Source organism: Rhodnius prolixus, unplaced genomic scaffold (genome assembly GCF_049639745.1).
Source record: "Rhodnius prolixus isolate KJV_2025 unplaced genomic scaffold, Rpr scaffold_1, whole genome shotgun sequence".
Classification (NCBI taxonomy): Eukaryota; Metazoa; Arthropoda; class Insecta; order Hemiptera; family Reduviidae; genus Rhodnius; species Rhodnius prolixus.
The window spans coordinates 4,754,836-4,779,265 of NW_027411581.1; the positions used below are offsets into that span (position 1 = coordinate 4,754,836).

At 34.1% G+C, this 24,430-nt stretch overlaps 8 non-coding genes across 8 annotated transcripts; 6 read left to right on the plus strand and 2 right to left on the minus strand.

Annotated features, from left to right (window-relative positions):
* Window positions 1-225: 225 nt before the first annotated feature.
* LOC141446342 (5S ribosomal RNA) lies at window positions 226-344 on the minus strand. The gene has a single exon (XR_012453646.1). It is a non-coding gene; the product is annotated as a 5S ribosomal RNA (ribosomal RNA).
* Window positions 345-638: 294 nt separating this feature from the next.
* On the minus strand, window positions 639-760 carry LOC141446404 (5S ribosomal RNA). The gene has a single exon (XR_012453700.1). It is a non-coding gene; the product is annotated as a 5S ribosomal RNA (ribosomal RNA).
* Window positions 761-15,948: 15,188 nt separating this feature from the next.
* LOC141446354 (5S ribosomal RNA) lies at window positions 15,949-16,067 on the plus strand. Its single transcript, XR_012453657.1, has one exon. It is a non-coding gene; the product is annotated as a 5S ribosomal RNA (ribosomal RNA).
* A 280-nt stretch (window positions 16,068-16,347) lies between these two features.
* On the plus strand, window positions 16,348-16,466 carry LOC141446398 (5S ribosomal RNA). The gene has a single exon (XR_012453694.1). It is a non-coding gene; the product is annotated as a 5S ribosomal RNA (ribosomal RNA).
* Window positions 16,467-16,742: 276 nt separating this feature from the next.
* LOC141446400 (5S ribosomal RNA) lies at window positions 16,743-16,863 on the plus strand. Its single transcript, XR_012453696.1, has one exon. It is a non-coding gene; the product is annotated as a 5S ribosomal RNA (ribosomal RNA).
* A 280-nt stretch (window positions 16,864-17,143) lies between these two features.
* LOC141446365 (5S ribosomal RNA) lies at window positions 17,144-17,262 on the plus strand. Its single transcript, XR_012453665.1, has one exon. It is a non-coding gene; the product is annotated as a 5S ribosomal RNA (ribosomal RNA).
* A 276-nt stretch (window positions 17,263-17,538) lies between these two features.
* Window positions 17,539-17,659, plus strand: LOC141446401 (5S ribosomal RNA). Its single transcript, XR_012453697.1, has one exon. It is a non-coding gene; the product is annotated as a 5S ribosomal RNA (ribosomal RNA).
* Window positions 17,660-17,939: 280 nt separating this feature from the next.
* On the plus strand, window positions 17,940-18,058 carry LOC141446388 (5S ribosomal RNA). Its single transcript, XR_012453684.1, has one exon. It is a non-coding gene; the product is annotated as a 5S ribosomal RNA (ribosomal RNA).
* Window positions 18,059-24,430: the final 6,372 nt, after the last annotated feature.

A 24,430-nucleotide genomic window follows, 5' to 3' on the forward strand; every position in this document is an offset into this window, starting at 1 on the left:
TTAATGTATACCTACTTATTATTAATGGAAATTTATTTTATTTAAAAAGATAAAATTCTTGTACGAACTCTCACACGACTTCCTGTTTCCCAAAATATTACGCTAAATAATGACGACACTTCCGATGAAACAATAAATCATCTTAAGTAGTATTTAGTTATAGTAATATTTATAATCTATTATCCGTGCCAATAAAAGTCTACAAAAAATAAAAAACAAAAAAGGTGCCAACAGCACGCGGTGTTCCCAGGCGGTCACCCATCCAGGTACTAACCACGCCCGATGTTGCTTAACTTCGGTGATCGGACGAGAACCGGTGTATTCAACATGGTATGGCCGTTGACGACAGCTCCTGTGAAACTGGTGGATGAAATTATGTAAGTGATGTGAAATGGAGATTTCAGAAGTCACCATGGTGATTCTGGAGCGGCAAGTGATGAAAGTAAAGCCGATCTAGGTGGCCAACTGAAGCTTTAGTTGATATGGATAAATGCTTACCGAGTTTGCACTATGATATACTCCTGATGTAATTGAAAATAATCTTTTACGAGTAAAAGAAATTGTACATTTGTAGTAATATTTATAATCTTTTCTCCTTGCGACTAAATGTCTACAAAAAATACAAAACAAAAAAAAAGTGCCAACTGCACGCGGTGTTCCCAGGCGGTCACCCATCCAGGTACTACTAACCACGCCCGATGTTGCTTAACTTCGGTGATCGGACGAGAACCGGTGTATTCAACATGGTATGGCCGTTGGCGATAGCTTCTGTTAAACTGGTGGATTAAATTCATTAATTGGTGGAGGTTTTAGTGGTTTAATGGTGATTATACTGCAAAGAGTGATGAGTAAAGCCGATCTGGACGACATTTTTGAAAACAGCTACGCTGCTATTGTGGATGACCTAAACAGAATTACAAAGGAGAATAAAATCTACAAGTAGACGATATAAGTGATCAGTATAAATAATTCTTATTTTCTTCTTCATTATAAATGTGCATTAAAAGCGATCTATTTTTGGATAGATTCGTTACTAGTGAAGGGAAGGGATAATACACGCAAATAGGAATCGTCCTGGACTGAGTGTAAGGGGGCTGTCCCCTAAAAGCCCTTTTTAAAGGTAAAAAGAAAGTGGGCGACTGGTGACTTCCACTAGATCCTTTTGTAAACCATCAACATAGAGATTATTGTCTCTAATTTAACCAGAACTAAGGCAACAACAGCCGGCCTTTGCCGGTGAATTCTGATATGTACGATCGGCGATTAATATCACGTTTCTTTAATATGTTTGCTTATCAAAACTGGTCTGGGAATAATGAGTCATGATCGTTACATTTGCAAACGATTTCTAGAATCTCAAGGAACTAATTTTTAATCGATGTTTGGCAGATCGATTTCTGGTTTGTTTCAACAACGTGCTGCTAACAATGGTGATTATTTCAATTAAATTGAACAAAAATTAATTGAGTTACTCAATTTTTTGGAGCCTGCAAAACATTCCTTCTAACCTAATAGTAAGTTTCAAACGGATTTTTCTAAGTTATAAACACAATAGTTGTATAGTACATAATTCAAGGAATCACCTGTATCTACAATATATGTATTACACGAAGGACACGGAATTGTACATGATAACAATCGCGTTTACATATGGTGTATATACATAGTACCCCATCATATTTACCTCTACAAAACAGAAAAACAATAAGGATCGGTATGTAAATTATCAGGTCATCAAAACAGCTGATTAAATACATCAAACAAAAGGTAAGCTGTAGACACAAGTGTAACAGAACTCGTTTCTCATTGAATGGACTAAGATTTACATACCTAAAACAACACAACATTTATTCACTAAAACGTCACTTCCGCTCTTTTTGTGTTTTACTTTAATATAAATATTATCCAGATAATGGAGGCCGCTTATTGTACTTAATGATTCTGAAGAGTCATTTTAAGATCAGTCATGGCTTAACTCCCTCACCCCTTAGAACTAACTTAAGAGCGATTTACCTGGGCAAATGCTGTGAATAAATGTAAAAAATCCTACATGCTTGCAATCGATACATGGGAAATTAACAGAAAATCGTGGCGCCACGGTAGCCGAGCGGTTAGAGCAGTGGTTCTTAACCGGTGTTCCGCGGAACACTGGTGTTCCACGAATATGGTCCAAGTGTTCCGCGAAATTTCAATTTTAAATGTACTGAAATTTAAAAACTTAGGAAAGATACGAAAACAAAAAATTGTTCATTTTTTTTTTAATTTGAACTTAATTTTAAGTTCTTGCTAAATACCGAATTTCAAATTATTTAATGTTAGTGTTCCGTAAGAAAAATATATACATATAATTGTGTTCCGCGTCTATGAAAAGGTTAAGAACCACTGATATAAAGGGTTGAAAATTTTTTGGGTCATGAAATTCTGTAAAAATATGGCCGTTCTATATCTCCCACTGTGAACCACGTATTGATATGGAATTTTGTTCTCTTATAAACTTTCTTTTTCTCAATTATAAACTATAGTTATTTTGGGCACAGATCTATAAATGTAGAAGATATAAAGGGTTGAAAATTTTTTGGGTCATGAAATTCTGTAAAATTATGGCCGTTCTATATCTCCTACTGTGAACCACGTATTCTTATGAAATTTTGTTCTCTTATACACTTTGTTTTTCTCAATTATAAACTATAGTTATTTTGTGCACAGATCAAAGAAGGTAGAAGATATAATGGGTTGAAAATTTTTTGGGTCATGAAATTATGTAAAATTATGGCCGTTCTATATCTCCCACTGTGAAGCACGTATTAGTATGAAATTTTGTTCTCTTATACACTTTGTTTTTCTAAATTATACACTATAGTTATTTTGTGCACAGATCTATAAATGTAGAAGATATAAAGGGTTGAAAATTTTTTGGGTCATGAAATTCTGTAAAATTATGGCCGTTCTATATCTCCCACTGTGAAGCACGTATTGATATGGAATTTTGTTCTCTTATAAACTTTGTTTTTCTCAATTATAAACTATAGTTATTTTGGGCACAGATCTATAAATGTAGAAGATATAAAGGGTTGAAAATTTTTTGGGTCATGAAATTCTGTAAAATTATGGCCGTTCTATATCTCCCACTGTGAAGCACGTATTGGTATGAAATTTTGTTCTCTTATACACTTTGTTTTTCTCAATTATAAACTATAGTTATTTTGTGCACAGATCAAAGAAGGTAGAAGATATAATAAATTGAAAATTTTTTGGGTCATGAAATTCTGTAAAATTATGGCCGTTCTATATCTCCCACTGTGAAGCACGTATTAGTATCAAATTTTGTTCTCTTATACACTTTGTTTTTCTAAATTATACACTATAGTTATTTTGTGCACAGATCTATAAATGTAGAAGATACAAAGGGTTGAAAATTTTTTGGGTCATAAAATTCTGTAAAATTATGGCCGTTCTATATCTCCCACTGTGAAGCACGTATTGGTATGAAATTTTGTTCTCTTATAAACTTTGTTTTTCTTAATTATAAACTATAGTTATTTTGTGCACAGATCTATAAATGTAGAAGATACAAAGGGTTGAAAATTTTTTGGGTCATGAAATTCTGTAAAATTATGGCCGTTCTATATCTCCCACTGTGAAGCACGTATTGGTATGGAATTTTGTTCTCTTATACACTTTGTTTTTCTCAATTATAAACTATAGTTATTTTGTGCACAGATCTATAAATGTAGAAGATATAAAGGGTTGAAAATTTTTTGGGTCATGAAATTCTGTAAAATTATGGCCGTTCTATATCTCCCACTGTGAAGCACGTATTGGTATGAAATTTTGTTCTCTTATACACTTTGTTTTTCTAAATTATACACTATAGTTATTTTGTGCACAGATCTATAAATGTAGAAGATATAAAGGGTTGAAAATTTTTTGGGTCATGAAATTCTGTAAAATTATGGCCGTTCTATATCTCCCACTGTGATCCACGTATTCTTATGAAATTTTGTTCTCTTATACACTATGTTTTTCTCAATTATAAACTATAGTTATTTTGTGCACAGATCTATAAATGTAGAAGATATAAAGGGTTGAAAATTTTTTGGGTCATGAAATTCTGTAAAATTATGGCCGTTCTATGTGTCCCACTGTGAAGCACGTATTGGTATGAAATTTTGTTCTCTTATACACTTTGTTTTTCTCAATTATAAACGATAGTTATTTTGTGCATAGATCTATAAATGTAGAAGATATAAAGGGTTGAAAATTTTTTGGGTCATGAAATTCTGTAAAATTATGGCCGTTCTATATCTCCCACTGTGAAGCACGTATTGGTATGAAATTTTGTTCTCTTATACACTTTGTTTTTCTTAATTATAAACTATAGTTATTTTGTGCACAGATCTATAAATGTAGAAGATACAAAGGGTTGAAAATTTTTTGGGTCATGAAATTCTGTAAAATTATGGCCGTTCTATATCTCCCACTGTGAAGCACGTATTGGTGTGGAATTTTGTTCTCTTATACACTTTGTTTTTCTCAATTATAAACTATAGTTATTTTGTGCACAGATCTATAAATGTAGAAGATATAAAGGGTTGAAAATTTTTTGGGTCATGAAATTATGTAAAATTATGGCCGTTCTATATCTCCCACTGTGAACCACGTATTGATATGGAATTTTGTTCTCTTATAAACTTTGTTTTTCTCAATTATAAACTATAGTTATTTTAGGCACAGATCTATAAATGTAGAAGATATAAAGGGTTGAAAATTTTTTGGGTCATGAAATTCTGTAAAATTATGGCCGTTCTATATCTCCCACTGTGAACCACGTATTCTTATGAAATTTTGTTCTCTCATACACTTTGTTTTTCTCAATTATAAACTATAGTTATTTTGTGCACAGATCAAAGAAGGTAGAATATATAATGGGTTGAAAATTTTTTGGGTCATGAAATTCTGTAAAATTATGGCCGTTCTATATCTCCCACTGTGAAGCACGTATTAGTATGAAATTTTGTTCTCTTATACACTTTGTTTTTCTAAATTATACACTATAGTTATTTTGTGCACAGATCTATAAATGTAGAAGATATAAAGGGTTGAAAATTTTTTGGGTCATGAAATTCTGTAAAATTATAACCGTTCTATATCTTCCACTGTGAAGCACGTATTGGTATGTAATTTTGTTCTCTTATACACTTTGTTTTTCTCAATTATAAACTATAGTTATTTTGTGCACAGATCTATAAATGTAGAAGATATAAAGGGTTGAAAATTTTTTGGGTCATGAAATTCTGTAAAATTATGGCCGTTCTATATCTCCCACTGTGAAGCACGTATTGGTATGAAATTGTGTTCTCTTATACACTTTGTTTTTCTCAATTATAAACTATAGTTATTTTGTGCACAGATCTATAAATGTAGAAGATATAAAGGGTTGAAAATTTTTTGGGTCATGAAATTCTGTAAAATTATGGCCGTTCTATATCTCCCACTGTGAAGCACGTATTGATATGGAATTTTGTTCTCATATAAACTTTGTTTTTCTCAATTATAAACTATAGTTATTTTGGGCACAGATCTATAAATGTAGAAGATATAAAGGGTTGAAAATTTTTTGGGTCATGAAATTCTGTAAAATTATGGCCGTTCTATATCTCCCACTGTGAAGCACGTATTGGTATGAAATTTTGTTCTCTTATACACTTTGTTTTTCTCAATTATAAACTATAGTTATTTTGTGCACAGATCAAAGAAGGTAGAAGATATAATAAATTGAAAATTTTTTGGGTCATGAAATTCTGTAAAATTATGGCCGTTCTATATCTCCCACTGTGAAGCACGTATTAGTATCAAATTTTGTTCTCTTATACACTTTGTTTTTCTAAATTATACACTATAGTTATTTTGTGCACAGATCTATAAATGTAGAAGATACAAAGGGTTGAAAATTTTTTGGGTCATGAAATTCTGTAAAATTATGGCCGTTCTATATCTCCCACTGTGAAGCACGTATTGGTATGAAATTTTGTTCTCTTATAAACTTTGTTTTTCTTAATTATAAACTATAGTTATTTTGTGCACAGATCTATAAATGTAGAAGATACAAAGGGTTGAAAATTTTTTGGGTCATGAAATTCTGTAAAATTATGGCCGTTCTATATCTCCCACTGTGAAGCACGTATTCTTATGAAATTTTGTTCTCTTATACACTTTGTTTTTCTCAATTATAAACTATAGTTATTTTGTGCACAGATCTATAAATGTAGAAGATATAAAGGGTTGAAAATTTTTTGGGTCATGAAATTCTGTAAAATTATGGCCGTTCTATATCTCCCACTGTGAAGCACGTATTGGTATGAAATTTTGTTCTCTTATACACTTTGTTTTTCTAAATTATACACTATAGTTATTTTGTGCACAGATCTATAAATGTAGAAGATATAAAGGGTTGAAAATTTTTTGGGTCATGAAATTCTGTAAAATTATGGCCGTTCTATATCTCCCACTGTGAAGCACGTATTAGTATGAAATTTTGTTCTCTTATACACTTTGTTTTTCTAAATTATACACTATAGTTATTTTGTGCACAGATCTATAAATGTAGAAGATATAAAGGGTTGAAAATTTTTTGGGTCATGAAATTCTGTAAAATTATAACCGTTCTATATCTTCCACTGTGAAGCACGTATTGGTATGTAATTTTGTTCTCTTATACACTTTGTTTTTCTCAATTATAAACTATAGTTATTTTGTGCACAGATCTATAAATGTAGAAGATATAAAGGGTTGAAAATTTTTTGGGTCATGAAATTCTGTAAAATTATGGCCGTTCTATATCTCCCACTGTGAAGCACGTATTGCTATGAAATTTTGTTCTCTTATACACTTTGTTTTTCTTAATTATAAACTATAGTTATTTTGTGCACAGATCTATAAATGTAGAAGATACAAAGGGTTGAAAATTTTTTGGGTCATGAAATTCTGTAAAATTATGGCCGTTCTATATCTCCCACTGTGAAGCACGTATTGGTGTGGAATTTTGTTCTCTTATACACTTTGTTTTTCTCAATTATAAACTATAGTTATTTTGTGCACAGATCTATAAATGTAGAAGATATAAAGGGTTGAAAATTTTTTGGGTCATGAAATTCTGTAAAATTATGGCCGTTCTATATCTCCCACTGTGAAGCACGTATTGGTATGAAATTTTGTTCTCTTATACACTTTGTTTTTCTAAATTATACACTATAGTTATTTTGTGCACAGATCTATAAATGTAGAAGATATAAAGGGTTGAAAATTTTTTGGGTCATGAAATTCTGTAAAATTATGGCCGTTCTATATCTCCCACTGTGAAGCACGTATTAGTATGAAATTTTGTTCTCTTATACACTTTGTTTTTCTAAATTATACACTATAGTTATTTTGTGCACAGATCTATAAATGTAGAAGATATAAAGGGTTGAAAATTTTTTGGGTCATGAAATTCTGTAAAATTATAACCGTTCTATATCTTCCACTGTGAAGCACGTATTGGTATGTAATTTTGTTCTCTTATACACTTTGTTTTTCTCAATTATAAACTATAGTTATTTTGTGCACAGATCTATAAATGTAGAAGATATAAAGGGTTGAAAATTTTTTGGGTCATGAAATTCTGTAAAATTATGGCCGTTCTATATCTCCCACTGTGAAGCACGTATTGGTATGAAATTTTGTTCTCTTATACACTTTGTTTTTCTTAATTATAAACTATAGTTATTTTGTGCACAGATCTATAAATGTAGAAGATACAAAGGGTTGAAAATTTTTTGGGTCATGAAATTCTGTAAAATTATGGCCGTTCTATATCTCCCACTGTGAAGCACGTATTGGTGTGGAATTTTGTTCTCTTATACACTTTGTTTTTCTCAATTATAAACTATAGTTATTTTGTGCACAGATCTATAAATGTAGAAGATATAAAGGGTTGAAAATTTTTTGGGTCATGAAATTATGTAAAATTATGGCCGTTCTATATCTCCCACTGTGAACCACGTATTGATATGGAATTTTGTTCTCTTATAAACTTTGTTTTTCTCAATTATAAACTATAGTTATTTTGGGCACAGATCTATAAATGTAGAAGATATAAAGAGTTGAAAATTTTTTGGGTCATGAAATTCTGTAAAATTATGGCCGTTCTATATCTCCCACTGTGAACCACGTATTCTTATGAAATTTTGTTCTCTTATACACTTTGTTTTTCTCAATTATAAACTATAGTTATTTTGTGCACAGATCAAAGAAGGTAGAAGATATAATGGGTTGAAAATTTTTTGGGTCATGAAATTCTGTAAAATTATGGCCGTTCTATATCTCCCACTGTGAAGCACGTATTAGTATGAAATTTTGTTCTCTTATACACTTTGTTTTTCTAAATTATACACTATAGTTATTTTGTGCACAGATCTATAAATGTAGAAGATATAAAGGGTTGAAAATTTTTTGGGTCATGAAATTCTGTAAAATTATAACCGTTCTATATCTTCCACTGTGAAGCACGTATTGGTATGTAATTTTGTTCTCTTATACACTTTGTTTTTCTCCATTATAAACTATAGTTATTTTGTGCACAGATCTATAAATGTAGAAGATATAAAGGGTTGAAAATTTTTTGGGTCATGAAATTCTGTAAAATTATGGCCGTTCTATATCTCCCACTGTGAAGCACGTATTGGTATGAAATTTTGTTCACTTATACACTTTGTTTTTCTAAATTATACACTATAGTTATTTTGTGCACAGATCTATAAATGTAGAAGATATAAAGGGTTGAAAATTTTTTGGGTCATGAAATTCTGTAAAATTATGGCCGTTCTATATCTCCCACTGTGAAGCACGTATTAGTATGAAATTTTGTTCTCTTATACACTTTGTTTTTCTAAATTATACACTATAGTTATTTTGTGCACAGATCTATAAATGTAGAAGATATAAAGGGTTGAAAATTTTTTGGGTCATGAAATTCTGTAAAATTATGGCCGTTCTATATCTCCCACTGTGAACCACGTATTCTTATGAAATTTTGTTCTCTTATACACTTTGTTTTTCTCAATTATAAACTATAGTTATTTTGTGCACAGATCAAAGAAGGTAGAAGATATAATGGGTTGAAAATTTTTTGGGTCATGAAATTCTGTAAAATTATGGCCGTTCTATATCTCCCACTGTGAAGCACGTATTAGTATGAAATTTTGTTCTCTTATACACTTTGTTTTTCTAAATTATACACTATAGTTATTTTGTGCACAGATCTATAAATGTAGAAGATATAAAGGGTTGAAAATTTTTTGGGTCATGAAATTCTGTAAAATTATAACCGTTCTATATCTTCCACTGTGAAGCACGTATTGGTATGTAATTTTGTTCTCTTATACACTTTGTTTTTCTCAATTATAAACTATAGTTATTTTGTGCACAGATCTATAAATGTAGAAGATATAAAGGGTTGAAAATTTTTTGGGTCATGAAATTCTGTAAAATTATGGCCGTTCTATATCTCCCACTGTGAAGCACGTATTGGTATGAAATTGTGTTCTCTTATACACTTTGTTTTTCTCAATTATAAACTATAGTTATTTTGTGCACAGATCTATAAATGTAGAAGATATAAAGGGTTGAAAATTTTTTGGGTCATGAAATTCTGTAAAATTTTGGCCGTTCTATATCTCCCACTGTGAAGCACGTATTGGTATGAAATTTTGTTCTCTTATACACTTTGTTTTTCTAAATTATACACTATAGTTATTTTGTGCACAGATCTATAAATGTAGAAGATATAAAGGGTTGAAAATTTTTTGGGTCATGAAATTCTGTAAAATTATGGCCGTTCTATATCTCCCACTGTGAAGCACGTATTGGTATGAAATTTTGTTCTCTTATACACTTTGTTTTTCTCAATTATAAACTATAGTTATTTTGTGCACAGATCTATAAATGTAGAAGATATAAAGGGTTGAAAATTTTTTGGGTCATGAAATTCTGTAAAATTTTGGCCGTTCTATATCTCCCACTGTGAAACACGTATTGGTATGAAATTTTGTTCTCTTATACACTTTGTTTTTCTCAATTATAAACTGTAGTTATTTTGTGCACAGATCTATAAATGTAGAAGATATAAAGGGTTGAAAATTTTTTGGGTCATGAAATTCTGTAAAATTATGGCCGTTCTATATCTCCCACTGTGAAGCACGTATTGGTATGAAATTTTGTTCTCTTATACACTTTGTTTTTCTCAATTATAAACTATAGTTATTTTGTGCACAGATCTATAAATGTAGAAGATATAAAGGGTTGAAAATTTTTTGGGTCATGAAATTCTGTAAAATTATGGCCGTTCTATATCTCCCACTGTGAAGCACGTATTGGTATGAAATTTTGTTCTCTTATACACTTTGTTTTTCTCAATTATAAACTATAGTTATTTTGTGCACAGATCTATAAATGTAGAAGATATAAAGGGTTGAAAATTTTTTGGGTCATGAAATTCTGTAAAATTATGGCCGTTCTATATCTCCCACTGTGAAGCACGTATTGGTATGAAATTTTGTTCTCTTATACACTTTGTTTTTCTCAATTATAAACTGTAGTTATTTTGTGCACAGATCTATAAATGTAGAAGATATAAAAGGTTGAAAATTTTTTGGGTCATGAAATTCTGTAAAATTATGGCCGTTCTATATCTCCCACTGTGAAGCACGTATTGGTATGAAATTTTGTTCTCTTATACACTTTGTTTTTCTCAATTATAAACTATAGTTATTTTGTGCGCAGACCTAAAAAGGTAACATACTTTACTAGGAAGCCTCTTTATTTTTTAATACTAATAGAAATTTAATATTTAAGTTAAATCCAAATTTTGAGAAAATTTATTGAGCGGAAGTGCCATTTTTATAATTTTTTTAACTTTTAAGTATTCAGGAAAAAAAAATCTCTGCAAGTATTACAAAACAGAAACGTCTTATCCGATTTCATTTAAGCACTAACAAATTTGCAAATAATTTTTTTACTTTAACGATGAGTTTCAACTCGTTTTGCAAAGGTTACTTTACTAGATAAACGACCTACCTTTAACCTACTTTAACTATCCCAAGGTTTCTTATTTAATTATTTTACAAATTCTCTGCATCCATTTTCTTACTTTTACACACCAAATTTTTCTTTTAAACAAAAGAAAAACAGAAGAGGATGTGACGTCACGTAATGCAATGAAAACTGTAGCCTGTAGCCTGTACTGTACTTTGTGGTTCTATTCGCACAAGTTAATTCTAAATGATATACATACATATACATATATAAAAAAAATAAATAAAATGTTCTATTCAAAAGAAGCATAACTGGCCGCCTGTGCGTCAGTAGGTGGATATTTGTGTAACAGCGCTTAGTGTGGGAAAAACCGTAAGTATAATGCAAAACAAAAAGAAAAAGACTCCAGAGGAGGGCAAAGTGCTCACGATGGTCGTAACGCGTTGCTTGTATTAAATATAAAGTAAGTGAAAGCGAGCCGGCAGGCAAGTTAAGGACTTGTTCCCGCCTGGCGGCTCTATGTATTGGTGTAGCCGCGCGCGTACGACGCAAAATAGAACGGTATATGTGTGTGCGGTTGAAGGTTCACCATTAAAGTGACATATACATACATACACAACGTAGGCGAAGCCGAACCACCGAATAGCAGCAGCCAGCGACTTGAGAAGAAGAAGAAGAATTGGTTGGTGGTCGGTGAAAGCAGGGCAAAGGTCATCAACTAGTAAATAGTAACAATAGTGGCAGAATCATCATTCTGCGGGCAGCATCCTTTATCATCATCCTTTATCTTTAAAAAAAATAAAACAGGTATAAACTTGTCACTATCTTTAACCAAAGTTTTCTATCCTATTTATTTTTCACCATCCAGATTTATTAAACTTCAAAATGGCCCCCTTAGCAAGCATTTAATTCCGCCCTCAGATAATACTAATTACAATTCCCCCCCTCCCAAATGGTTCCAATGAAAGTTATGGATTATATAAATCTAACCCTAAAATAGTCTTTAAAATTCTGTTTAATTTTAAGACGATAATTCAGTCAATGTTTTTGCAATAAGAACAACCTGAACGTCGAATAACTTTAGTCTGCCTAGATCTTGACTTCGCCGCTATAAAAAGTAACGCCTTTTTTTTTTAGGGGTCCAAATTAGGTATCATGGACGGAGGCGCCTAGCAAACATAACTTTACTATAAATTTCTCATATTAACCATTAAAGGTATATGCTGGGAATATAGCCTAGTACCGCAATACATCTTAGCTTTGCGGGTCTAGCCTCTAACCGTTCGGTTATCGTGGCAACTAGCAAACATACTTTACTGAAAATTTCTCATATTAACCATTAAAGGTATAGACTGGGAATATAGCCTAGTACCGCAATAAATGTTAGCTTTGCGGGTCTAGCCTCTAACTGCTCGACTATCGTGGCGACTAGCAAACATACTTTACTGAAAATTTCTCATATTAACCATTAAAGGTATAGACTGGGAATATAGCCTAGTACCGCAATACATCTTAGCTTTGCGGGTCTCACCTCTAACCGCTCGTTAGTTACTATAATTCAGGATTAGCCGCTTTGTCCAAGTGTACCTAGGTCGTGTTTTGACTTCAGTGAAAAATCTCAAATCATGTCTTAAGATAATCTCAAAGCCCGATTCACTACTCAAACATTTCAATGTTAAAACTTTAATTTTAATCAATGGCAAGGAAAAATTCTTTTCAGTGCTTTGGGTTTTTGTTTTCTAATTCGCCTTCTGAAAATACGTAAAAGTTATGACGTCGATAATTAAATTAAGAGAAAGTTGTGTCAGTTTTATTACTATTTATTTATTACAAAATAGATGACTTATTTTTATTGACATGAAAAACAAAAAAGAAACTTGAAGAATTATTCAGTCAGTTTGGGAAATGTGACCTTATTCTTTTTTCAAGTCGGGGGCCCCAGCCTTACTAGTTGTCTATGCGTAGACGTGGGAGCACCATTGTGATTGACGACTTCTACAAGTCGTCCATCTATCTACACTGTACGTAAATCACCAATCTCCAAGGCAACATTATCATCCCTATCTTGTGTAACTGCGAAGAGCAGCTATTCTCTCCAGAATGTAGGTTAAATTTTCTTTTTGTAATACACAAGTATCTAAAAACATATATCACTAACCATGCATCAAATGAACCGGATATTTGTTTGTTCATTACTTCCGCTTGTTTAAAATAATTTACGAAATTAGAAGAGTGAACCGGAAATAATTGTTTTGAATTTTTCAAAGCTCCCCTCCTCAAAAATAAAAAAAGTATATTTATATGGTGTTTGAGCGTAAAATATTAAGAAGAATATTTGGACCTGTGGTTGAGGAGGGTGCATGGAGAAGAAGAAGTAATAAAGAGCTGTATGAGTAATACGGGTCCTGAGATATTGTACAGTTCATCAAAGTGAGGAGGATTAATTTGCTAGGACATGTTGCGAGAATGGCGGAGGACAGAATGCTTCGGAAAATGTTACTTGCGGACGTTTCGGTACGAGACAAAGAAGGTGACCGAGAAGACGTCGGCTCCAGGATGTTGAGAGAGACCTTGGAGTGCTAAAGGTGGAGAACTGGAAGAGAAGGGCCATGTGTAGAGAGGACTGGTGGAGCATTGTTGGGGAAGCCAAGGCTCACTATGGGCTGTAGAGCTGCTTAGTTAGTTAGTTATATTTATATGGTTAGTTATTACTATAAATAATCCAGATTATAGGCGCCACGATAGCTGAGCGGTTAGATGCTAGACCCGCAAAGCTAAGATGTATTGCGGTACTAGGCTATATTCCCAGTCTATACCTTTAATGGTTAATATGAGAAATTTATTATTTTTAAGTAAAGTATGTTTGCTCTTCGCCACCGTCCACGACACCTAATTTGGTAGTTGGACGTAAAGTCCGCCTGAAAAAATAGGCATTACTTTACTTTTTACTTTACAAATAATCCAGATTATATAACTACATATTTCACAGAAATGACGTTTTAGGGAATCTACATCCATCCTCAGAATGCCATAAAAATAATTGAAAATCGAAATATGAAAAGTGGATTTTAGTAAACATGGCCTTCATGCAATAAGAAAAAAGAAAAACGCTCTCAAAAGAGATCAGGAGCTCATGAGAATGTATAAGAATCTACTAAACTAAAGGGGCATTGGTTCTCTTTTCTAAAAGCTCTTTAAAACAAAGACCAACCAGGATAAATACAACTGGATACCGCGGAATGATTAAAATCGAGCTCCTGCTCCCCCGAATCTTCCTTCAATCAGAGAATGGCGTTCTATTGAGTAAAGGAAGAATGATTTTTAGCGTTGAACTAAAGGTACAGTTTGTAGCGGATAATCTACAAAAAAAATAATAAAACGTCTTCAATAGACTCATTCGTTCATTGGTTTTTGTGACTGATTCATTAATCCAATGTGAAGAAAGATTTTTGCCAATTTTAGGCATAGTTTTTAGTTATTTTTTGCCAAACTTTCAATCTTTGGACTAGGCCATTTTCCTGGCTAAGTTCAATACCTAAGCTGTCATGGCAAAAAACAAACCAATCTTTGATGTTAATGATGTCAAAAATGATCATAATTGTTAAAAAGTAAGAGCTCTGAAGATGAACTAGCTTCTAGTTCGAAAACTTGGCGAAAAATAAAAAAATTATTACTAAAATTGACATTATTCTTTCTTTCTGTTGGATTTAACTATAAATCAAAGTAATTTTGCAATAAATATTATGCTATCTTAGATTGATCTTTTTTTGCTATGCGCAGTCTGTTAAATTTGTACATTAAGAAGCATATTGTTGCTCTAGTGCTTGTTATTCTAGACTTTAAAAGTAAAAAAAGAGAATGGAATTGTTTAAAAAAATAATAACAATAAAAAAAGAAGAAAAGAGAGGCTGTAAGCAGCCCAAAGGGCAAGGGACAGGGAGGGAGCTGACTATATCACTTTTCAGGTCCACTTGTAATGAGCCAAAAAAAGGCAGGCAAGCAGCTGGACTAGGGTCAGAGTACCACTTAGGTCTGTTCAGTGCTTGCTTGATCGACCTCAATGATTGCTTCAGAGCTTCGCTAAGTGTGAGCAAGGCCATTCATGTGGAAAACTTTTCAACAATCTTCTACAAACATATGGTCATCGTTTTTTAAGAACCAGGTTCGAAATAAGGGGAAAAAAACAAAACTTTATAATCACTTAATTGTTTCGCGTAGTTAATAAAATGTTTTACTTCAGAGGAAATATTACAATCGTAGAGATTTCCGGTATTGAGTTGTCACCAGCCTTATAATTAAAAAAAAGGTACCTGAATCACATAAAAAGATTTTTCATGAAGATAAATGGAAAGTTTTCCGGCTTTATGAAGCTGCACTGGACAAACTGCGAAGCGCTACTAATATTTCTTCGATTTAATACTTGCAAGCACCATCAGCATCAGTACATCTTCCACCAACAAGAAACAAGTCCCATTTATACAATTAATAATATATATCGAGTCCTTGGGATTCCAGAAATTTTAATGAATGCTAATTTTTCTTGGCCTTCATTGGTGGCCAAGGTAAGAGAGCTATTCAACAGCTTTATGACGATCCCTTAATTTCACCAGTTGCTGGACAATAACATACCTCTCTGCACTGTAGTTTACACCCTTTTAGGGAAGTGTTTACACTAGTACTTTGCCTTGCCCTATCTCTATCCCGACTGCCAGGATTCACTTTTCGTCATAGTCATGTTTCTATCCCAAAATAGGGCAGTTTTGTTGCGCAAATTACAGCTTTTTCGAATTTATTTCTCTTTTTCAATAAGCTATAGGAGCGTCAACAACTGCAGAGTGGCTAACTAGTCGAGATACGGCAGATGCATGTTTACCTATCGCCAACGGCCATACCACGTTGAATACACCGGTTCTCGTCCGATCACCGAAGTTAAGCAACATCGGGCGTGGTTAGTACCTGGATGGGTGACCGCCTGGGAACACCGCGTGCTGTTGGCTGGCACTTTTCTTTTGTTTTGTTTTTTATGAAGATTAGTTAGTGTAGGAGAAAATTATAATATACTACAAATTTCAATTTCTATTACTCGTGAAATATTATTTTGTATTTTACCAAGAGTATAGGGTAAACTCTGGGAAAATCTATCCTGATCAACCAAAAATTCAGTTGATCACCTAAATCGACTTTACATTCATCAATATTAGACGAGAATCACCATGATAACTGTAAGCTCCATCACAGTACATCATAATTTAATCCGCTAGTTTCACAGGAGCTGTCGCCAACGGCCATACCACGTTGAATACACCGGTTCTCGTCTGATCACCGAAGTTAAGCAACATCGGGCGTGGTTAGTACCTGGATGGGTGACCGCCTGGGAACACCGCGTGCTGTTGGCACTTTTTTTTTGTTTTGTTTTTTATGAAGATTAGTTAGTGTAGGAGAAAATTATAATATACTACAAATTTCAATTTCTATTACTCGTGAAATATTATTTTGTATTTTACCAAGAGTAAAGGGTAAACTCTGGGAAAATCTATCCTGATCAACCAAAAATTCAGTTGATCACCTAAATCGACTTTACTTTCATCAATATTAGACGAGAATCACCATGATAACTGTAAGCTCCATCACAGTACATCATAATTTAATCCGCTAGTTTCACAGGAGCTGTCGCCAACGGCCATACCACGTTGAATACACCGGTTCTCGTCCGATCACCGAAGTTAAGCAACATCGGGCGTGGTTATAGTACCTGGATGGGTGACCGCCTGGGAACACCGCGTGCTGTTGGCTGGCACTTTTCTTTTGTTTTGTTTTTTATGAAGATTAGTTAGTGTAGGAGAAAATTATAATATACTACAAATTTCAATTTCTATTACTCGTGAAATATTATTTTGTATTTTACCAAGAGTATAGGGTAAACTCTGGGAAAATCTATCCTGATCAACCAAAAATTCAGTTTATCACCTAAATCGACTTTACTTTCATCAATATTAGACGAGAATCACCATGATAACTGTAAGCTCCATCACAGTACATCATAATTTAATCCGCTAGTTTCACAGAAGCTGTCGCCAACGGCCATACCACGTTGAATGCACCGGTTCTCGTCCGATCACCGAAGTTAAGCAACATCGGGCGTGGTTAGTACCTGGATGGGTGACCGCCTGGGAACACCGCGTGCTGTTGGCACTTTTTTTTTGTTTTGTTTTTTATGAAGATTAGTTAGTGTAGGAGAAAATTATAATATACTACGAATTTCAATTTCTATTACTCGTGAAATATTATTTTGTATTTTACCAAGAGTATAGGGTAAACTCTGGGAAAATCTATCCTGATCAACCAAAAATTCAGTTGATCACCTAAATCGACTTTACTTTCATCAATATTAGACGAGAATCACCATGATAACTGTAAGCTCCATCACAGTACATCATAATTTAATCCGCTAGTTTCACAGGAGCTGTCGCCAACGGCCATACCACGTTGAATACACCGGTTCTCGTCCGATCACCGAAGTTAAGCAACATCGGGCGTGGTTATAGTACCTGGATGGGTGACCGCCTGGGAACACCGCGTGCTGTTGGCTGGCACTTTTCTTTTGTTTTGTTTTTTATGAAGATTAGTTAGTGTAGGAGAAAATTATAATATACTACAAATTTCAATTTCTATTACTCGTGAAATATTATTTTGTATTTTACCAAGAGTATAGGGTAAACTCTGGGAAAATCTATCCTGATCAACCAAAAATTCAGTTGATCACCTAAATCGACTTTACTTTCATCAATATTAGACGAGAATCACCATGATAACTGTAAGCTCCATCACAGTACATCATAATTTAATCCGCTAGTTTCACAGGAGCTGTCGCCAACGGCCATACCACGTTGAATACACCGGTTCTCGTCCGATCACCGAAGTTAAGCAACATCGGGCGTGGTTAGTACCTGGATGGGTGACCGCCTGGGAACACCGCGTGCTGTTGGCACTTTATTTTTTTTAATTCTGTTGTATTGCTGAACCATTTTCGTTTCTTTTTTGTTTAGTAATAAAAACAATTGAAGTGATGAAAGTATTAAATAGGTAAAATTAAGGGAAAGCAGAAAAGCCAACTTTTCATAAAACCAAACCTGGGATTTCTGATGGGAAGTCAGCAACATGGTCTACTTTATTTTGATTTCCAATTCACTTAACCTCATCTTTAAAAGGGAATAAAAACTGGCAGAGTGTAAATTAAATAGTGAATAACGGGTCGGCCATTTGTTAACAATAATGGCTGTTAGGTCATCAACCATAAATAACGTTTCTATTGTTTTATTTCATAGTTAGGTGAAGTGTCGTCAATGAGTGAATCGATTCTATGCTGCAGTTGATTGATTAATATAATCGTAACTTTTATTTTTATTTTTAGTGCTAGACTCATAACTATTAGTAAAATATTACCATCAGTAAAGGAAGTGTCACGATCGTGTGAAATTCTCGAAATTGAGTGTCACCGGAACTACATGTTTTACGCTCCCCTGAACTCGCAAAATTTTCTATCCCTAAATTTTCTTGGTGATAGTGCTAATTTAAAAAAAAATAAATTAAATTAAAATTAACTAATTAACAGAATGTTTGGACAATGGACAGTAATGAATTAAACAGAACAAACATACTCACATTTATTTAAAAAGAGCAAAAAATAAAAAGCAATGAACGAATCAATTACATCAATTTGGACTACGCTGCACTACGGATGAGAAGGGAGTAATTATAACGTAGGATGATGATTCTCATCACACATACACATTCACCATAACAACAACAATATAGTTTATTGTGTGAGTGGATATTTCGTAACAAGTTAATTATAAACTATTTTAAACGCTAACCATTTGAATTAGTCTAATAAAAATGCTTGTATTATTATTTTTTTCTGGCGTGTTTGTGTGTGTGTTTGTTCGAATAGGAGAAGAAACAGGAAATGGGAACTCAGAACAGGAGGGTCACTCACAGTAATGAGGATGGACCGTTGCCACTGCTGACTTGTTCCTAATTTAACACAGCCATCCAAAATAATAAAATAAAAAAAAAAATGCAATAATAATAATCCAGTATATTATTTCAGCTTATTTTTGTTACAGTTTTAGGTCATTACTTTAATTAAAAAAAAAAAAATCGATTCTGGCCGTGACACTCGGAAGGCAGAATACCCAGAAACAATAAAAGACAAGTTTACGAAAACAAGCATTTAACGAAAACATCTCGAAAAAGTGGAAAAAAAAAATCCATGCGGTAAAAGCACTTCCGGTATTGAAAATTTCTTCGAAACAGGGAATTTAGCACCACATTAAACCCTCTTTTTTAATGTGTAGAATAACAAACCCCATAAATTTTACTAAATTGTGAGTTAGAGTGAAACCTTATCAAGTCCCTCTCCCAAAATTGTGCCCCTAATCGAATTTCCCGGGAATTTTTTTCCTCCCCAAATAAAAGTAGCATAGTGAGGAGGGTAATTTTCCAAAAAAGAAAAAAAAAAAAAAGGTGAAAAATCTAATTAGTAAAGTGGACTTCCTGCCTCGTTATTTCCGTTCTACGTAGTACCTTAAAACACTTAAGGTTGCTTAACTGAGTAAAAATATTAATTGTCACAAGTGTGAAGTAACACATCAGAAGGAAGTAGAAGTGCAACTACTTCCCCCTCGCTCTTAATCAACTTCCCCCAGAAAGTATTTCCGGAAAATAAAAGTTGTAGATCTACAGGTGTAAACACGAAATTAAAGGAAAATCCGAAGAGCTGTTTTCGGAAAAACTATGAAAAAATGTTTACATATTCGATTAAATAAAATACCACTTCCTGTTAGGCAGCGCGATCTACAAATAACAAGAAGTAGCATGAACTAAGTTTCTTACGAAATAAAAACCCCTTTAAAAAAAAGAAAAAAATAATATTAATCTATTAACTTATCAAAGGCTCCTATTTCCGGCTCGAAAACTGATTAAACATTTCCGTTTCAAAAAAAAAAAAAGCTCCCAATGAAAAAAAAGGAAATCATCTGCTGCCTTGATCAAACGCATACGTCAGTTTTCAAGAAAATTAAAATTGATTACAGCTCGAAATAAGAAATTGGCACAGGAAGGGGCATCTAAAAAAAAATTGAAGTACGACTTGATGAATACGTAGAGTGAGAGCGAGTAAAGAAGAAAAGGGAGACAGAATGGCCAACCGATCATCCGTCCGGTCAGTTGGTACACCTAGTCTACTGACTGACTGACATGTTAAGGTGGGGCCCAGCCTATTGTCTGCTGCTGGAACACCTCAGAAAAGAAGCGCATCCGAGTATAATTCTGACCTCATCAATCATACACACTGGTACATTTCCGTTATTATCTTTTTGGACTAGAGAGCCCCGGCCTGTCCATTCAGCCGGTCCTGTCTTGAAATGTTTCTCCTCCAACTGTCCGGTAACTATTACGATCTTAAAAAGAAGAAAGTCATTTGGACTTATTTTGGCAAGTTTAAGGTCATTATCATGCGCTTTATTTTGCAAAGTCTTTTTAATTTGAAACCCTAAGACATAGATAGCAATATGGGAAACGAGTAGTGGTAAAAAAATAATATTCTGCCATTGCCAGGAGGCAACTCAATGTGCTTCTTTTGCCCACAGCGCTCAATTCGAGTCTAACCTATTGAAATCAACTAGAAATTTTCCTAACAACTATAATCGTAGTATTAATAAAGTCGTAAGAGTCATTTTCAAGTAAATCGATTATAAAGAATTAAATTTCCAGAAAAGGATTTGTAAAGTAATGTCTATTTTTTCAGGCGGGCTTTACCTCCAACTACCAAATTAGGAGTCGTGGACAGAGGCGACTAGCAATAATGCTTTACTGAAAATTTCTCATATTAACCATTAAAGGTATAGACCGGGGAATATAGCCTAGTACCGCAATACATCTTAGCTTTGCGGGTCTAGCCTCTAACCGCTCGGCTATTGTGGCGACTAGCAAACATACTTTACTATAAATTTCTCATAGTAACCATTAAAGGTGTAGACTGGGAATATAGCCTAGTACCGCAATACATATTAGCTTTGCGGGTCTAGCCTCTAACCGCTCGGCTACAGAGGCGACTAGCAATAATGCTTTACTGAAAATTTCTCATATTAACCATTAAAGGTATAGACCGGGGAATATAGCCTAGTACCGCAATACATCTTAGCTTTGCGGGTCTAGCCTCTAACCGCTCGGCTACAGAGGCGACTAGCAATAATGCTTTACTGAAAATTTCTCATATTAACCATTAAAGGTATAGACCGGGGAATATAGCCTAGTACCGCAATACATCTTAGCTTTGCGGGTCTAGCCTCTAACCGCTCGGCTACAGTGGCGACTAGCAAACATACTTTACTATAAATTTCTCATATTAACCATTAAAGGTACAGACTGGGAATATAGCCTAGTACCGCAGTACATCTTAGCTTTGCGGGTCTACCCTCTAACCGCTCTACTACCGTGGCGGTTAGCAAACATACTTTACTGTAAATATTCTCGTATTAACCATTAAAGGTATAGATGGGAATATAGCCTAGTACCGCAATACATCTTAGCTTTGCGGGTCTAGCCTCTAACCGTTTGGCTACTGTGGTGCCTCAAAAGTAATTGCATAAAATATGAAATACTTTTTGCAGATTGCAATAAGTGTACATTGAAAAACTACAAATTTTATTGAAACCACAATAAAAAAATAAATAATTACTGTTCATCATTTTTGGTCTCTGATTCATTGATTCAATAGGATGAAAAAAAATAAATGTTAATTTCAGTCATGCCATCAAATCATACAACGATAAAAACCAAACCAATCAACTCATTAAGAACAACAAACCAACAAACGCACAAATATACCTACTACATTACCATATGTACAATCCACTCACAAACAAATTAAAAACATTACTTCAGAACTCAACAAACTCGCTACAAAAAACATCAACAACTCAAAAAGACAATTTTTCTCGAATCTAAAGAACCAGACTGAAAAAGACAAACAATCAAAACTTATGTACGAAATAGAATGTAAAGACTATCACAAAAAATATAAAAAGACTGTACCAACACTCTTACCTAACTAAACTAAAAATGTTTCTTAAGTTACTTGCCTTACATAGCACAGAAAATCATCGCATTTTCGATTTCCCAAAACACACAAAGATACTTAAATCAGAAACCAACACACCAAACAAAGGAAAGTGCTAGAAATAGATATAGGTACATATCAAAGACAGAAAACAGTCTAAATTTCAAAACTGACACGAACAGTTGTAACAACCTAGACGCCAACTTACTAAAAAATACTTGACAATTGGTAACACTGACCTCGTCACAACCAAACACATATCACATTCAGACTGATCACAGTCCCATAAACACACAAGACAGAAGACATACAAACCCTTCAATGATGTAAAGTATTATTACATTGTCAAAAAGCCTTGAAGATGCCCTAGTCCCTAGGTCAAAAGCTCGGCACAATAAAAAAAAAGCACAAAGCATTACAGATATTGGCAATTATTTTTTTCATCCTATTAAAATAAATCATGAAATCTAATTTAAAAAGATTATGCAGAATAAATTTTTAAAAAATACTGTACACCACACTTTCACAATGCTCAAAAAATTTATGAAGTACTTCAAAAAGAGGTGGGGCTCCCTATTTGAAAAACATTTTAACATGCCGAGTCATTGTAGAGGGGTATACGTCGGCTCATAGTGGTTCAAAGAGATTCACTGATAAAGCCGAGGGGGAAGCTGTTATCTCTTATAAAAGAGAATGCTAGAAGGAATGATGAGTGAGACAATGGATAGCCCGGTCCCAGTATTATACGTACCATGTCCAAGAAACAAGACAGTGGACATCAACTTTCCCGTTGTGGTTGAAAATGAAAATTTAATTTAAAGTTTTCTATGTGTTTAAGGGCTTTTGGTCAAGAATGAAGGGGCGACCAAAGGCGAGTTCCATACAATCACAAGTCTAGCAAGATAACCTGATCTACTTTATCACTTTGGGTAGGTTTCATCTTTAGGGCACTTTTCTTTTCATCCTGCTACCAGCACAAGTTTTCTTTGTACGTAATTGAAATTACACTTTCCCCATTTCTTTCTTTTTCTCCTCCAAACCCTCTTTTTGTTCTATTCAATTCCAGAGATGTCCCTTAAGTTGGGAAATTCTCCTATACGAGGGGGTACCCAAAAATAACCGGAATTGCGTTGCCGCGCATGGAGCTTATGTAGTACGCATTTCTGCCGCTAGACGTGTATAGCGCAATTCCTTGCCAGTTCAGTCCTGCCTGTGTTGTCTGCCTGGCTTGTTCTGTTCATCTGCAGTGATTGTTTTTACCAGCGCTGTTTTGTTCTTTTTTCGTTTTTTATGATGGCAAGTTTAAGTGAACAACGTGCAGCTCTGAAATTTTGTTTTCTACTCGGCAAAAATGCTGCTGAAAGTGTTTTAATGTTGAAAACAGCTTACAAAGATGACGCTATGGGAAAAACTCAAGTATACGAGTGGTTTACTCGCTTTAAAAATGGCGACATGTCGATTGATGACAAACCTCGTTCTGGACGTCCATCAACTGCCCGAATCGACGAAAATGTTGAAAAAATTCGAGAGCTGGTGTTCACAGACCGTCGACAGACAATTGATCAACTGTCAGAGAGTAGTGGGTTATCTTGGAGCTCGGTTCAGCGAATTTTAACGGAAGATTTGGGGATGAAAAGGGTTGCTGCCAAGTTTGTTCCTCGAGTTCTGACTGACAATAAAAAAAAACATCGAGTTGAAACATGTCGTGCTTTGAAACAACAGCTTGAAACTGATCCAGACTTTCTGTCAAAGGTCATTACTGGTGATGAGTCATGGTGCTATGGTTATGACCCAGAAACAAAGCAACAGTCGAGCCAATGGAAGACGTCATCTTCACCCCGACCAAAAAAATGTCGTCAAGTCAAACATCAAAACAATGCTGATTTGCTTTTTTGATGCCAAAGGCGTAGTCCATTCAGAGTTTGTCCCCCAGGTCAGACCGTCAATCAAACCTTGTATTTGGAAGTTTTGAAAAGATTGCGCAATAGTGTTCGCCAAAAAAGACCCGATTTGTGGCAAACAGGAGACTGGTTCTTCCACCACGACAATGCACCTGCACACACAGCCATCTCTGTTACACAGTTTTTGGCTAAAAATGGCATGGTTCCGCTGCCCCACGCACCTTACTCGCCTGACCTGGCTCCGTGCGACTTTTTCTTATTTCCACGCATGAAAAAGGGCATGAAAGGTCACCGATTTGACATTGAAGAGGTCAAGAAAAAAACGAAGAAGGAGCTG